The sequence below is a fragment of the Canis lupus genome, chromosome 11 (genome assembly GCF_048164855.1).
Source record: "Canis lupus baileyi chromosome 11, mCanLup2.hap1, whole genome shotgun sequence".
Lineage (NCBI taxonomy): Eukaryota > Metazoa > Chordata > Mammalia > Carnivora > Canidae > Canis > Canis lupus.
The window spans coordinates 40,815,000-40,829,141 of NC_132848.1; the positions used below are offsets into that span (position 1 = coordinate 40,815,000).

General features: G+C 44.9%; 1 protein-coding gene across 3 annotated transcripts in view; it reads left to right on the top strand.

Annotated features, from left to right (window-relative positions):
- The first annotated feature begins 592 nt into the window (after window positions 1-592).
- Window positions 593-14,142, top strand: part of TGFBRAP1 (transforming growth factor beta receptor associated protein 1) — a 62,769-nt gene continuing 49,219 nt past the window's right edge. For 2 of the 3 annotated variants that reach the window (XM_072844376.1, XM_072844378.1), the window contains exon 1: window positions 593-691. The gene's annotated coding sequence lies outside the window, so the exon portion shown is untranslated. Of the gene's footprint in view, window positions 692-1,043; window positions 1,956-14,142 lie in introns of those variants that run through there. The other variant, XM_072844377.1, reaches the window with a different exon arrangement.

Below are 14,142 nucleotides of genomic sequence, written 5' to 3' on the forward strand. Positions count from 1 at the left end.
GGACATTTCAGCCCCACCGTGAGCACCACGAGCGAGTCAACCCTGCAAGCCCCACTTTGTGAGACGGCAGCGTGGTCAGGCTTTTCCCGGACTGGTTGGCTGGTTCATTCATTCATCCAGCAGGGATTCCCGAGAGCCCGCACTGCCCAGCGCTGCGTCGGGTTGGAAATTGGGGGTGAACAGACCAGGCGGGGCCCGTGCGCTCCTGAAGCTGTGCGCGCCGGCTGGGGAGCAGCCACGCCGTGCAGGCGACGCTGTAGGTGCTCTACACGGCCCCGCGGCGGGCCGGCGGGGGAAGAAACTGAGGCCGGGGCGCAGGCGGGGCGCAGGCGGGGCTCGGGGGGCTCCGGGAGCGCAGGCGGGGCGCAGGCGGGGCTCGGGGGGCTCCCGGGGCGGCGGGGCGCAGGCGGGGCTCGGGGGGCTCCCGGGGCGGCGGGGCGCAGGCGGGGCTCGGGGGGCTCCCGGGGCGGCGGGGCGCAGGCCCGGCTGGACTGCGCGGGGCCCGCCGCTCCCGCCCTCCGCGGGCCCACGTGACGGGAAGCGGCGGCGGCGGCGGCGGCGGCGGCGGCGGCGGCGGCGGCGGCGGCGGGGCCGGGCCAGCCCAGGAGCGGCGGGCCGGGAGCGGCGGGCGGCGCGGGGCCCCAGGCCGCAGGGCCGCGCGGGACGGCGGAGGGCGGCGGGCGCCGCGCGGGTGAGTGCGGGGGGCGGTGGCGGGGCCGGGCGGGGCGCGGGGGGCGCGGGGGGCGGCGAGGGAGGGGCGCCTGGGGTGGGGGCGGGGCGCGGCCGGCAGGTGTGTCGGCGGGGGCGGGGGGCTCGTTGGCGAGGGCAAGTGTGCACGTGCGCGTGGCTGGGACAGGTGCGCCCGCGCGGGGGTCAGCGGGGGCGGAGGGTGCGGGGCGTGTGCGAGCTTAGGGCGGGCGAGGCGGGGAAGACCCAGCCCCCGGTTTGGGGGAGGCTTTCGGTTTTCTGGGGGGAGGAGCCCCGGACTCCGCCCCTGCGCCCGGAGCCCCGCCGCCCCGTGTCAGGACTGGTTCTGTCGCTGGAGCTCCTGGGATTTCAGAGTTGAGATTCCGGGTCACGGTGGGGCCCGAGTCGTGGCCCCTGAACTGGGGGACAGGGCAGGGGTGTGGGGCGGAGGAGGAGCGCGGCTTCGGGCCCTGGAATCTTCCTTTCCGCGGCCTCCTGGTGCAGGTGCGAGTCGGGCGCTCCCGCTCGCCTCCTGGGTGTTGCAGGGGTCCGACTCTAAAGACGGGCGCTGTGCTCCCCGCTTGTTTGTTTGCACCTGCCGTTGCTTCTGCCCCGGGCTGTTGGGCGATCTTCAGACCCCCCCCGCCCCCCCCGCTGGCTGCCGGGAACGGGGGTGCACGCCGCTGCTTGCCAGTGGCCTGCGTGGGGCGCTGGGGTCGGAACCTGTCGGAGCGGGTCGAATCCCTGACCGAGCGCCCGTGGGTAGGCGCCCGCCCATCCGAGGTGAGGGCCGGCCGCCGCCTGCGTGCCTCCAGCCGCGCGGGAAGGCAGTGGCCGAAGCGCTGAGGAGGGCGTGCGCAGGGCGCGCTGGCTGACCTGTCGGGGCCCCCTCCCGGTGGGCTCCCTCGCCCTCCCTCTGTCCGGCCCAGGAAGCTCCCGGCCTGTGGGCCTGTGGTCGGATAGGAAGGAACTCGGGGCTGGCTGCTTCCTCTGCATTTCTGCCAGCCCAGCAGATTCAGCGGTCCTCGAAGTGGCGTCTTTGATGCGTGCCACCAGAAAGAGCACCGACCAGAATCCCTTGGAATTCTCCGCAACGTGCCTTCCCGGGCTCCAGTTCCTCTGTCTAAGGGGGACAGTGCTGCTCCGCGTGGAGCTCAGGGTCCACACCCTGCCCCTGCCGCCTCCTAACTGTGAGCCTTGGGCCTTCTACTGGATGCTCTGCGTTCCGATTTCCCCCATCAAAGTAGTGGAAAGATGCACGTGTTCCAGTAAGAAAATGTGCATTTGGCGCAGGGCCTGGGACTTAGTAGGCGCTCGGTAGATTTTTAATAAATGTAAATGAGAATATAGTGCTGTATCCCAGCTCTGAAAAATCAGTAGTTTTATGCTCTGAGAAATTGCTAACTTAATGAATATTTTGCTCTGCAGTTAGACTGTTTGGGTTCAGGGTTTCAATTTGCTGTACACATCACAGCGTACATTTTACAAAAAAATCGTGTGAGAGGTGTGGCAGTCCCCCTCACCCTCAGATCCCTTGCCTTTTCTCCTCTGCTCAGGACTGTGAAGAGCAGCCCTTGGTCCAAGAGCTTCTTCCTCTAGTTTTAAAAGCACAGAGCTCACAATTTTAAAAACGCTAAATTTTCTAGGCCTGATTGGCAGCTAGCATTTCTGATCAGGGAGAAAGGGAAAAAAAAAAGTGAGTATTATAATTTCTTCCTTCACACTAATATTAAAAAAATGTGTGATCCTTTAAGAAAACTTGAGGAACTTTTCCTTACTGGGTTAAGCATCTTCATCTTGGTCTGAATCCAGTCCTCATTAGAAATACATTAATCATTTGTGGCGGCCAGGTGTTTGGATACTGCTGGAATAATTTGGCTGGGGCTCTACAACTCATCTCCTCTGTGGCAAACCTGACCTGTTTTTCTTTATTAAAAAACATGTAACTACTAAATGAACGTAGAAGTAACAAGTTAATTCGGGGCTGCCCCAGACAAGCTTGAGTGTTTCACCCAAAAGAACAGGAGCACTCATTGAGTATGTTGTGAAATCTTGCAGATAATTGGAAAGCAAGATCTTTTCTCGATCGTCAAGTAACTGCTATTGAGGAAATCAAAGACTCAAAAAAAATACCGAATGTAAAGTAAGACCATTGCCTAGCTTCCAGCAGGCACTGGGTAATTCTTTGTAGCTCTTTGAAGGTCCAGTATTGAGGAGATGCTCTAAAGGAGATGCCCTTAAGACCCAAGCCCCACTCTGGTCCTCTTCTGCTCTTCTTTCACTTCCCAAATCCCTTTAGTTATAACTGTTGACAGTAATATTCTAGGATATATGTGATATATACATGCATAGACATAACATGTACATACATGTGTGTGTTTGTACCTGTATACCTAAATGTTTATATATACCTAGGATATGTACACATATAGACATCTGTATACCGTAAACATGCAAATAGGGTGTGTGTGTGTATATATATATATATGTAGTGTGTATAAGTAGTGAATATATATTATGTATACACTTACGTATATATTTACATGTATTTGAATAATTTTGATGAGTGTCGCCAAGGAAATGGATACCAACTATGAATAGTTACATATAGGAATGCGCCAGGATAATATCAAGATGACAGAGTAGATGTTAGACATTAGCTGTGTTTTTTTCTTCTTTTATAAGATATACTTTTGGGTCACTGGAGCAGGTTTATTGTGCTGTAGCTAGTCTCACATTATCTCTGTCACATGAGTGCAAAGATAACCTGAAGTGGTTGTCAGGCAGTGCCCTAATCAAAAGACAGAAACGTTGTCTGTGGTGCACGTCAATACATTTGCTGTTGATTCCTGGCAACTTTCAAGATTGAGTCAGGAAGCAGATGGCTGTGAGAACTTAGTGAAGAACCCAGGGACCAGCATGGGGTACTCTCCTGTAAGAACTATTTATGTCACGTGAACATATATCCTGTTTTGATAAAATTACTAGCTAGTGGGGAAAAGTGTGAACATATCTATCATTTCTGTATCTGAAATTTAGTAAGGCAGTGCTGACACTGAATTCCACATGGTCAGAGGCATTTATTTATGACTAGCGTTGTTTAGGGGGCCACAGAGCAGGGGTAGGCCGTGTGGCAGCAAGGGGTAAGCTGAGGGATGATAATAGCGTTTCTCTTCTGGACTCATGATGGCAAAGGTAGGGCTGTGCTGAGAACAGGTGTTCCTGAGGAGGAACTTACTGCAGGACATCTAAAGACCTGGTACCTTAGTGGCCTCATGTTTGGAGTAGTCGGTTCCTTCAGGAGGACTGAATTCTAAGACCGGTTTGAAATCAACGTGCCCCCTTCTGTCATCAGAGTGGAAGGAATACAACCATGGAGTCAGAAATAGGCACTGGGGTTGAAGCTGATATCATTACCTTGTAGCTGAGTAACCTTGACTGAGCCACTGAAAAATATCTGCATGTCCATAATAGTATCCACCTGTCAGAGAACCATGGGTATGAAAGAAAATAATTTCTATCCAATATGCAGTAACCACCCGAACCCAGTGCTTGGGGCTCTCAAGAGGTGGCTGTCAAGGCATCCGCCAGGGCTGTGGGTGGTTGGTGCCCAAACTCAGCCCATACTTGGAGCAGTCTTTACCTCTGGGCAGGCTGTGTGCTCCGTGCTTAAGGGTGTGGGTGCTTGAGTCGAACTACCTTGGTTGGAATCAGCTCTCATGGTCGTTTAGCCTTTCTAAGCTCGTTCCCCTCTCTGCAGAGTGGAATAATGGTAGTACTTTCTGACAGGCTCCTTGTGAGCATGGAGATAGCTCTTAATACTGAGTCTGGTACACAGTGAGCCTTCCAGAAGTCTTCAGTCCTCTCTGGTACTATTACTACTACTCTTCCTGCAAAGGAGCTAGAAAAATAGTGTGGGCGAAGCATGTAGTGCAGTCTAAATTACTATTTTACAAGGAGGTATCAGGCCCAGAGGCTCTAAGTGACTTGCCTAAACTCAAGCAGGTGCCCAAGCCATGAGAGCTCAAGGTCCCCAGATTAATATTGAGAATGCCTGCTGTGGCCCATACCTGCTTTAGCACCGCTTGCCAGGTTGGCTCTGGGGCCTGAATCCTTACAGAGGGCACTGGAAGCCTTCATCCCTTTCCTCTGCTGACGCAGAGCCCCACGGCTCTTCATCCGAGTCCTATACTGGCCTGCTTCTCCTGAAGCTCAGAGTATATCAGATTTTGGGCCCAGTGGGAATCCGTTCACATTTATCCTAACTTCAAAAAAAAAAAAAAAAACAAAAAGCTTGCTTCCTAGGTATTATTCATACTTGTCATTTTAAGCTAGGACACCAAACTTGAGACAAATCACCTTGGAAAGTAACTCCATAAAGCAGCTGATCAAACCGCTCCCGGAGCCTGTGGCAGTGAGGGCATGGTGGGCTACCCTCCATCTTTCTCGGTTACTGACACAGATCATTCTGAGCATCTCCTTTCCTGCTCACAAAGGAGAGTCTAGGAGCTCCATTCTCTTCGATTACTCTAAGGCAAGATGATAAACTAATAAACTATGATTACATTTATCTTTTTAACTCTCTGTTCTGAAGTCACTCTGGGTTTACTGAAGAGTCAGAAGAGTCCAGAGCTCACATATACGTCTACTCCAGCTTCCCCTTTTGTGAACACCTTGCATGGCCATGGTAGAGCGATCAAGACTAATACATTAACAGCAGTACTATAACCAGACTACACACTTTATTCGTCTTCACCGATTTTTCCACTCACATACCTGTTTTCTGTTCTGTGATCTTGCTTCTGATCCAATTTCACCACATTACATTTAGGTGTCATGTCTTCTTGGCTTCTGATCTGTGACACTTCCTCAGACTTCGTTTTTCATGACCTTTATAACTCATGAAAGAGAGTCGGGGATGTTGTAGACTGTCCTTTAGCTGGGGCTTGTCCGGTGTTTCCTCATGATGAGGTTGCAGTGAGTATGATGGGTTTTTGTCTTGAACACCACAGTGGTGACATACCTCAATTCCATTTTAATTTTAGGGTGCAGTGCTTTTCATAGCTTTGCCTTTCACCCCCGAAACAGCAGGGGAAACTGCTGGAACTTTGCTGGATCCCTCTGCCCGAGCCCCAGTACTGATACCCCTGCCAGACCCCTGCGGAGCCAGGACAGAGATGTTCTCTTCTTCTCCATCAGGTCTCTCTTGCTTTCCTATGCCCAGTCCCCTAACTCCCCTGCTATATTCCCTCAAGGATTTAGGGGAGATTTTTCAGAAGACCCAGTCACAGTTTAAGAAACAAAAATGTCAAGTTTTCTTATCATTAAAAATTGTTTGTGACCACTGAGCCCTTAAGTCCTATCAACTCTCATCTAACTTTCGAGTGGTTACTAAGATAAGTCATGTTTTTTTTCTTGACCTCGAGATTATGTTGATTCTAGTTATAGTCAATTTATATCCTAAGAAGAGAGCCGATAGGCCCACAAAGACCATCATAATTCATCTTTAAGGTGTGAACTAAAACTTTAAGATGCTGGTGTGTTTTATTAAAGACTGAAGACTTTAATAAACTTAATAAACTTCAGACTTCTGCAGACTGAAGTCACTTGTCAGTACTCATAGGAATTGGGGATATTTAGCACTTTGTTTTAGTAAAGGACTTTGATTAACATTTTATTTTGTTAATTTAGCACAAAGGAAGCATCTGAAGGTAGCTTGCAGTGGAAGAACTTTGGCTAGCAAGATTTGCCTCTTCCCACCCGAGAGAGAGTTTTGAGTCTGTGACTTGGCTATTCATTCAGTCAGGAACATAGCAAAGGAAATAGAGGTTTCCAGGCCAAAGGAAAAAATGGGTGTCCAATCCCAACTTCCTGCCCAGCCTGATGCCCAGGATGAGCGTGCAGTGGGAGGGAGGAGGATGGGCAGGTCAGAGTGGTGCTCAGGGCCAGCAGGTACAGAGACAGAGGCTGGACACCGGGCAGCAGGTCCCAAGCCACTGCCCATACTGTTTCTGCTTTATGTAGTAAGCTGACCCGAGCTGGGCTGATACCAGTACATGCCCTCCACCTGGCCAAGTCTATCATCTAATGTTCCTGGCTGGCCCAGGGCAGGCATCAGGTCAGCCTCCATGGCTGGGACCACAGAATGTGGGCCCTCTCGAGGGCTTTTAACTTACCTACCCAAAATGTCCCTCAGGACTAGCCTGAAACAACTTGGGAGTCAGGCAGAAGGTTGTGCTGTGTTGTGGAACACTCCCTTCTGGACCCTTCCTCCTCCTCCATGATGATGTACTATCAGCTGCACCCTCTGCGTTTCCACTGTCCCTCCTGATCACAGGGGACCAATGTAAAAACCCATTGGCATGCAGCTGAAAATAGCTGATGGAGCCCAGGAGGCTCTGTATTCCCTCCCACCCCTTTCCCAGGGTGTGAGGCTGGATGATGGCTTGGCTTAACTCCCCTCTACGTTTGGTTTTTAGAGCTGGTGTTTTCAGTTTTCACAAAGATTTTCCCCTGAAATGGGTATTGGTATCTGGTTATGGCTTCGTATTCTCAATAAGTATGTTTACCCAGGATAAGTGAGAAACTTCTTAAGAAACTTTTTTTTACATAAAAGGAAAGTCCTTTATTAATATGGCAAGTCAAAACTTTCTAAAAGTCCATGTAAAGAAATACTGCAAATCACAGGAAGATTTAGGAATGCAGGCACACTTCTACCCAATGCCTGAATTCCCATGATGAACCCGTGAATGGTTAGGGGTAAGTCTGCAGTCCCCCATGCCCACTTCCAGCCCTAGCTTTGACCCTCACACATTACTTCTTTCTGTGTGTACAGGTGACAACAGTTGGCAGATGTGGATGAGGCAGGGTCTTTTACGTTAGAGATTCTTATGTTGTTAAATTCAAACAAACCATCATGGTTAATGATAACTATTTTCTAACTAATGGTTTCAGACTCTTGAAAAGGTACTGGGAGAATAGTTTTGGCTCAGGACCCCTCTTCACCACTGGTTGGTTTGCGACATTCGCAGGTACTGGCACTTTCAAACTCAAGCAACTAGTGGACTCAAGAATTCAGAACTGAATGTAGCTGAATAATAACGAAGCAAGGGACTAATAATGAGGGACTGATATGAATAGATCAATAGCTGTAACTTGTCTTTATACACAGGAGCATAAAGATTGGCCGGGATTGGATTTTTAAGGGCTGCATAACTTCTGCTGAGTTCAGAGTCTAGCTGTTAGGCAGTGGCATCCTTTCTGAAGCATTTTAAGGATAGTGACAACATAATGTTTAAGGCATGAGGTCCATGTTCCTGCTCATCCTCACCTATGGCTTTGAACCTGGCCTGACTTAGGCCCAAACATTAGGATAACTGTTTGATCTCTATTCATTTAAAATGGACTATCAGAAACTCAGAAGAAATTAATGTAAAGTGAGAAAAATAGTAAATCTAACTTTAGGTAGAGTATCCTTTTTAAGTGTAGAGGAAGAATTAATCCCTTATCCTTTTTAAAATGTAGATGAAGAATTCATCCCTAGCTTGTCATAGGAGGTCACCTCCTGTTAGAGGGCTGTCAAATGCATTGATGAGTTTTTGAGTTTTTACCCTCCAAGGTGATGAATCTCTGGTGCACGTAGAGCTGATAGGGCTCTAAAGAGTCTGTTTCATTTTAAAGCGTTGATGTCATTCTCCAATGTGAGAGTTTTTGCAGACACATAGGACACTGTGTCTATCTTGAGGTTGTTCTCATACTCTGTGCACATTCTGTGACAGGAGCTAACAGAGCATCATTCTGTTGGTTCAAGAATAATAATTACTGGTAAAGATTTCATCTTAATGTCACTTTGTCATAGCATTCTTAGAGCAGAATGTATTTCTGTCCCAGATCAAGGGTATATGTTTTTTACATATATATGTATATATTTTTAATCTTGTAATTTTGGATCTACAAGCCTCTTTCCACATGCAGATAATCTCTTTCAAACATTGTCGTAGTCCATGTTTATTCTTTCTCTATGACTTTTTAAAAATGAGGCCTGGCCTTGGTGGGAGTTAGTACTGAGAAAATGAAGAGGGGAACAAGACACTTACTAATACCAGTCTCGAACTGGTTGAAAAATAAGAGTGGAGATACAGTTGACCCTTGAAAAACACAGGTTTGAACTGCACGAGTCCATTTACACTTGGATATTTTCCATAGATACAGTACTGTAAATGTATTTTCTCTTCCTTATGATTTTCTTAGTAATATTTTCTTTAACCTACTTTATTGTGAGAATACGATATAAAATACATAAACCTACAAATATGTACTAATCTGCTGCTTATATTATCAGTAAAGCTTCTGGTTAATAGCAGGTTATTAGTAAGTTAAGCTCTCAGGGGAATCAAAAGTTATACATGGATTTTGGATTGTGCTGGGGGTTGGCATCCATTGGCATCCATTACCCCCAGGGTTATTCAAGGGTCAACTGTACTTATATGGAAGGGGAAGCTGGGGAGAGTTCCCGGAGGGAAGAGGCTGGCCTTGTGGGAGCTGGGACCCCAGAACGTGCAGGGCATTTACCTTCTTGGGCACCTCATGTTAGTATTACATGTTAGTATTTTCCTCTGTCTTCCAAGAATCTAGGGGGATTTGTGGAAATAACTGATAGGCTGCCCTATATTGAACTTTGTAAATATGGATACACTGTAAAGTAAGCTCTGGGTTTAGATGAACTAAGAAATTATGAGTAAACCACTTATATCAATGATAACTGTTTTCATTAAATAAATGAAATTTTAGACCAGGAACGTGGATTTTGTGACTTTCTTCAGGTTTATTAAGCTGAGGTTCTGTATCTATTTCTACAGTAAGCTGGTTTGGGGAAATGAGTAGAATTTGTGTGTGTGTATGCGTGTGTGTACATATAACTTAATTGCTATTCAGTACACTTAAAAGAATATAGTCTACATTAAGATATAAGGAATAATAACAAAAGCAGCCTCCGTTTGGGGTGTCTGGGTGGCTCAGTTGGTTAAGCGTCTGTTGATTTCAGCTCAGGTCATGATCTCAGGCTCCTGGGATTGAGCCCTGCATCGGGCTCCATGATCAGCAGGGATTCTGCTTCACAATTCTCTCTCTCCCTCTGGCCCTTTCCCCCAGTAAATAAATAAATCTTAAATAAATCTTAAAAAAAAAAAAAAAAAAAAAAAGCAACCTGAGCTAAAGAAACAGAACATTACTAATACATTTGGAATCCAGCCTATATTATTCTCCATCCTGCCTCCCTGGATTTGTGTTTATCATTCCCTTACTTTGCTTTATGATCTTAGTACATATGGCTGAAGCCCTAAACATTATATTAGATAGATGGTCATGTTTTTGAGTCTTACGGAGCCTTATATACCCATCATTTAGCATAGCGTGCTCTGCAACTTGCCCCTTAGCTTGAGATCCATCCTTGTTTGTAGCTGCAGCTCTTTTGCTGTTTAGTGCTCCGTCTGGCCAGGAACATGAGCTGTTCCCAGTTTCCTCTGTCTCAAACAAGATTGTTGTTGATGTTCTTGCTTATGGCCCAGTGAACGTAAAATCTGAAGAACATATGCCTAGAAGTAGGATTGCTGGCTTGCTCCTGATGTCCAGGGCTTCTGCATAGCGCCGGAAAGGTCTTGACAGGTTGGAAGCTTCCACCAGCAGTGGAGAGTTCTCATTGCTCCATGTTCTTGCAATTAGCCGATGTCATGGGACTTCAGATGTTTTGTCGGTTTCATGGTATAAGATGAAGTTTCACTGTAGTTACAATTTGCAATTCTAGATGATGAAATCAGCTTGAGCATTCTTTCATGTCTGTTGGCCGTTCACCTTTCCTCTTCTACGAGACGCCTGCTCACATATTTTGCCCATTCTTCTATGAGATCATTGTTATTTTCTTTCTGTAGCAGTTCGCTGCATCATCCAGGGATCTTTTTTTTTTTTTAAATCAGATATGTGATGTCAGTGTCCTTTCCCATCTTATCACTTTCTTCACAGTGTCTTCTGAAGAACAGAGATTTTACATTTTAATGTGAATGAACTTATCTCTTTTCCTGGCATTTATACTTTTTTATATATATATATACCTTATTTTAGAAATTCTCCCCTACCCGAAGGTCATAAGCATTTTTTCCATATTTTCCTCTCAAAGTTTTAAAGTTATGCCTTCCATACTTAAGGATCTTGATCCACCTGGAATAATTTTGAAAATGGTAAAAGGAGTCGTTTCTTTTTTTTCTTCTTCATGGCATCCAGTTGTCTTGCACTGATTATTGAACATGTATAGGTTCTCTGTACGCCCCATGATATACAGTACCACCCTGTCATAGTTTGAGGTTCTATCCATGCACATCTGTTTCCTGGAGCTGGACGTGTTCTCTTGGGTTTGCCTCATACCTGTACCCCGTTATCTTAATAGCCATACCTTTATGTTACCTTTTATCTGTTGAGTCAAGTTTCCTTACTTATCTTTTCCAGAAGTGTCTTGCTTACTTGGCCCTTCTCTGCCATATGAATTTTATAATCTGCATGTTCAGTTACACACACGTATATTCCTGTGAGAATTTTTCCTGATTGCATGTACAGACCCTACGTGCGCAGCTCAGTAAATTTTGCCAGATCTAACACACCTGCGTAACCAATACCCCAAACAAGGTCTAGAATATTTCTGTCACCCCCGATATTTCCTTGTGTCCCTTTCCATTTGGTCACCCCCTTCCCTCCAAGGTCTACACCATTCTGATTTCTGTCGCTAGAGAGGAGCGTTGCCTACTTTTGAACTTCATCTAAATGAACATATACCGTAGGTGTATCTTTTTTTTCATTCAGTGTTTTTTATTTCATTCATATTGGTGTTTACCAGTAATTTATTCCTTTTTTACTTCCAAGTCATGTGAATACCCCACATTGAAATGAATACAAGTGAATAAAACTGAGCTGTTTCCTATTTGGGGCTATTATGAATAAAGCTGCTGTGCACATTCTGGTAAAGGTCTTTCTGTGGACATTGATATGTGCTCAAGAGAACTGGAAACATTCAGAGTGGAATTGTGGAGGAACAGGAAAAATGCATGCTTAACTTTATAAAAAAACCATCAGATTTCCACAGTGATGACATCATTTTTTTTTAAAGTTGAAATGTACTTGACATACTGTGTGATTAGTTTTAGGTGTACAATGTAATGATTTCACAATTCTCTACATTACTCGGTGCTCACTATAGCAAGTGTAGTCACCATCTTTCACCACACAGTGTTATCACAATATTATTTTTTTAAAAAAAGATTATATGTATTTATTTGAGAAGGAACAAGAGAGAGTAGAGGGAGGAGCAAAAGGGGAAGGAGAGGGACAAGTGAACTTGGTGGTGAGCAGGGAGCCTGACGCAGTGCTCAATCTCAGGACCCTGAGATCATGACCTGAGCCAAAGGCAGACACTTAACCAACTGAACCACCCAGGTGCCCCTACAATATTATTGACTATATTTCCTACATTGTACTTTTCATCCACATGACTAATTTATTTTATTTTATAACTGTAGATTTGTATCTCTTAATCCCCTTCAACTATTTCACCCCTCGCTCCAATCTCCTCCCCTCGGACAACCATCAGTTTGTTTTATGGTTCTATCTCTGCTTTTTTGTGTTTTGGGGGAGGGGGTGGTTGTCTTTTGTTCTTCGGTTTTTGTTTTTTAGATTCCATATGTAAGTGAAATATTTGTCTTTCTCTGACTTATTTCACTTAGCATAATACTCTATAGGTCCATCCATGTTTATATGGCTGACTAATATTGCAAAATATTTATATGTATACACATACACATGTATATGTAACATATACATCATATCTTCTTTATCCATTCATCTGTCAGTGGGCTCTTGAGTTGCTTTCATATCTTTGCTGTTGTCAGTAAACATAAGGGTGCATTAATCTTTTTGAATTACTGTTTTCATTTTCTTTGGGTAAATACCCAGTAATAGAATTACTAGGTTGTACGGTATTTTAAAATTTTTTTGAAGAACCTCCATACTGTTTTCCATAGTAGTTGCATCAATGTACATTCCCGCCAACAATCTGTGAGGGTTCCTGTTTCTGCACATCCTCACCAACATTTGTTATTTCTTGCCATTTGGATACCAGCCATTCTGATAAGTGTAAAGTGACATCTCATCGTGCCATGATTAGTGATGTTGATCGTCTTGTCATGTGTCTGTTGGCCATCTGTATGTCTACTTTGGAAAAATGTCTATTTAGTCCTCTGCTCATTTTTCAATCATATTATTTGTTATTTTGTTGTTGAATTATATAAGTTGTTTATGTATTTTGGATATTAACCTTTTACTAGATATATATTATATTGTTACAAATATCTTCTCCTATTCAGTAGGTTGCCTTTTCATTTTTTTTTTTTTTGATGGTTTCCTTCACTGTAAAAGCTTTTTATTTGGCATAGTTACAATAGCTTATTTTTGTGTCTCTTGCCTGAGAAGACCTATCTAGACAATAGTTGCTGATGTCTAAGAGGTTACTGCCTATGTTTCCTTCTAGGAGTTTTATGGTTTTAGGTCTTATATTTTAGGTCCTTAATCCATTTTTGAGTTAATTTTTGTGTATGGTGTAAGAAAGTGGTCCAGTTTCATTCTTTTGGATGTAGCAGTCCAGTTTTCCCGGCACCATTTGTTGAAGAGACTGTCTTTTCTCTATTGTATGTTCTTGTCTCTTTTGTCATAGATTAATTGACCATGTAAGTGTGGTTTTATTCCTGGGCTGTGTCCTGTTCTGTTGGTCTATGTGTCTGTTTCTGTGCCAGCATCATACTGTTCTGATTACTGCAGCTTTGTGGTGTATCTTGAAACCTGGGATTGTGATGCCTGCAGCTTTGTTCTTTCTCAAGATTGTTTTGGCTCTTCAAAGTCATTTGTGGTTCCATACAAATTCTGGTGTATTTAGGATTATTATAGTTCCATGGAAAATACTATTGGTATTTGATAGGGATTGACGTGAATCTGAGACGGATTTGGAAAGTATGGACATTTTAACGATATTAATTATTTTAATCCATAAGCATGGTATATCTTTCCATTTGTGTTGTCTTCAGTGTCTTCTATCAGTGTTTTGTAGTTTTCAGAGTACAGGGCTTTTATCTCCTCAGTTAAATTTACTTTTCAGTATTTCATTTATGATGCATTTGTAAATGATACATTTTTTGAAATTTCTCCTTCTGCTACTTGATTATTAATGTATAGAACTACAGCAGATTTCTCTGTTTACTTTTGTTCCCTGTGGCTTTACAGAATTCACTTATTCTAACGGTTTGTTTCAGTGGAGTCTTTAGGGTTTTCTGCATATAGTATCACGTCATCTGCAAACTCTGACACTTTTACCTCTTCCTTACCAATCTGGATGATTTTTATTTCCTTTTCTTGTCTGATTGC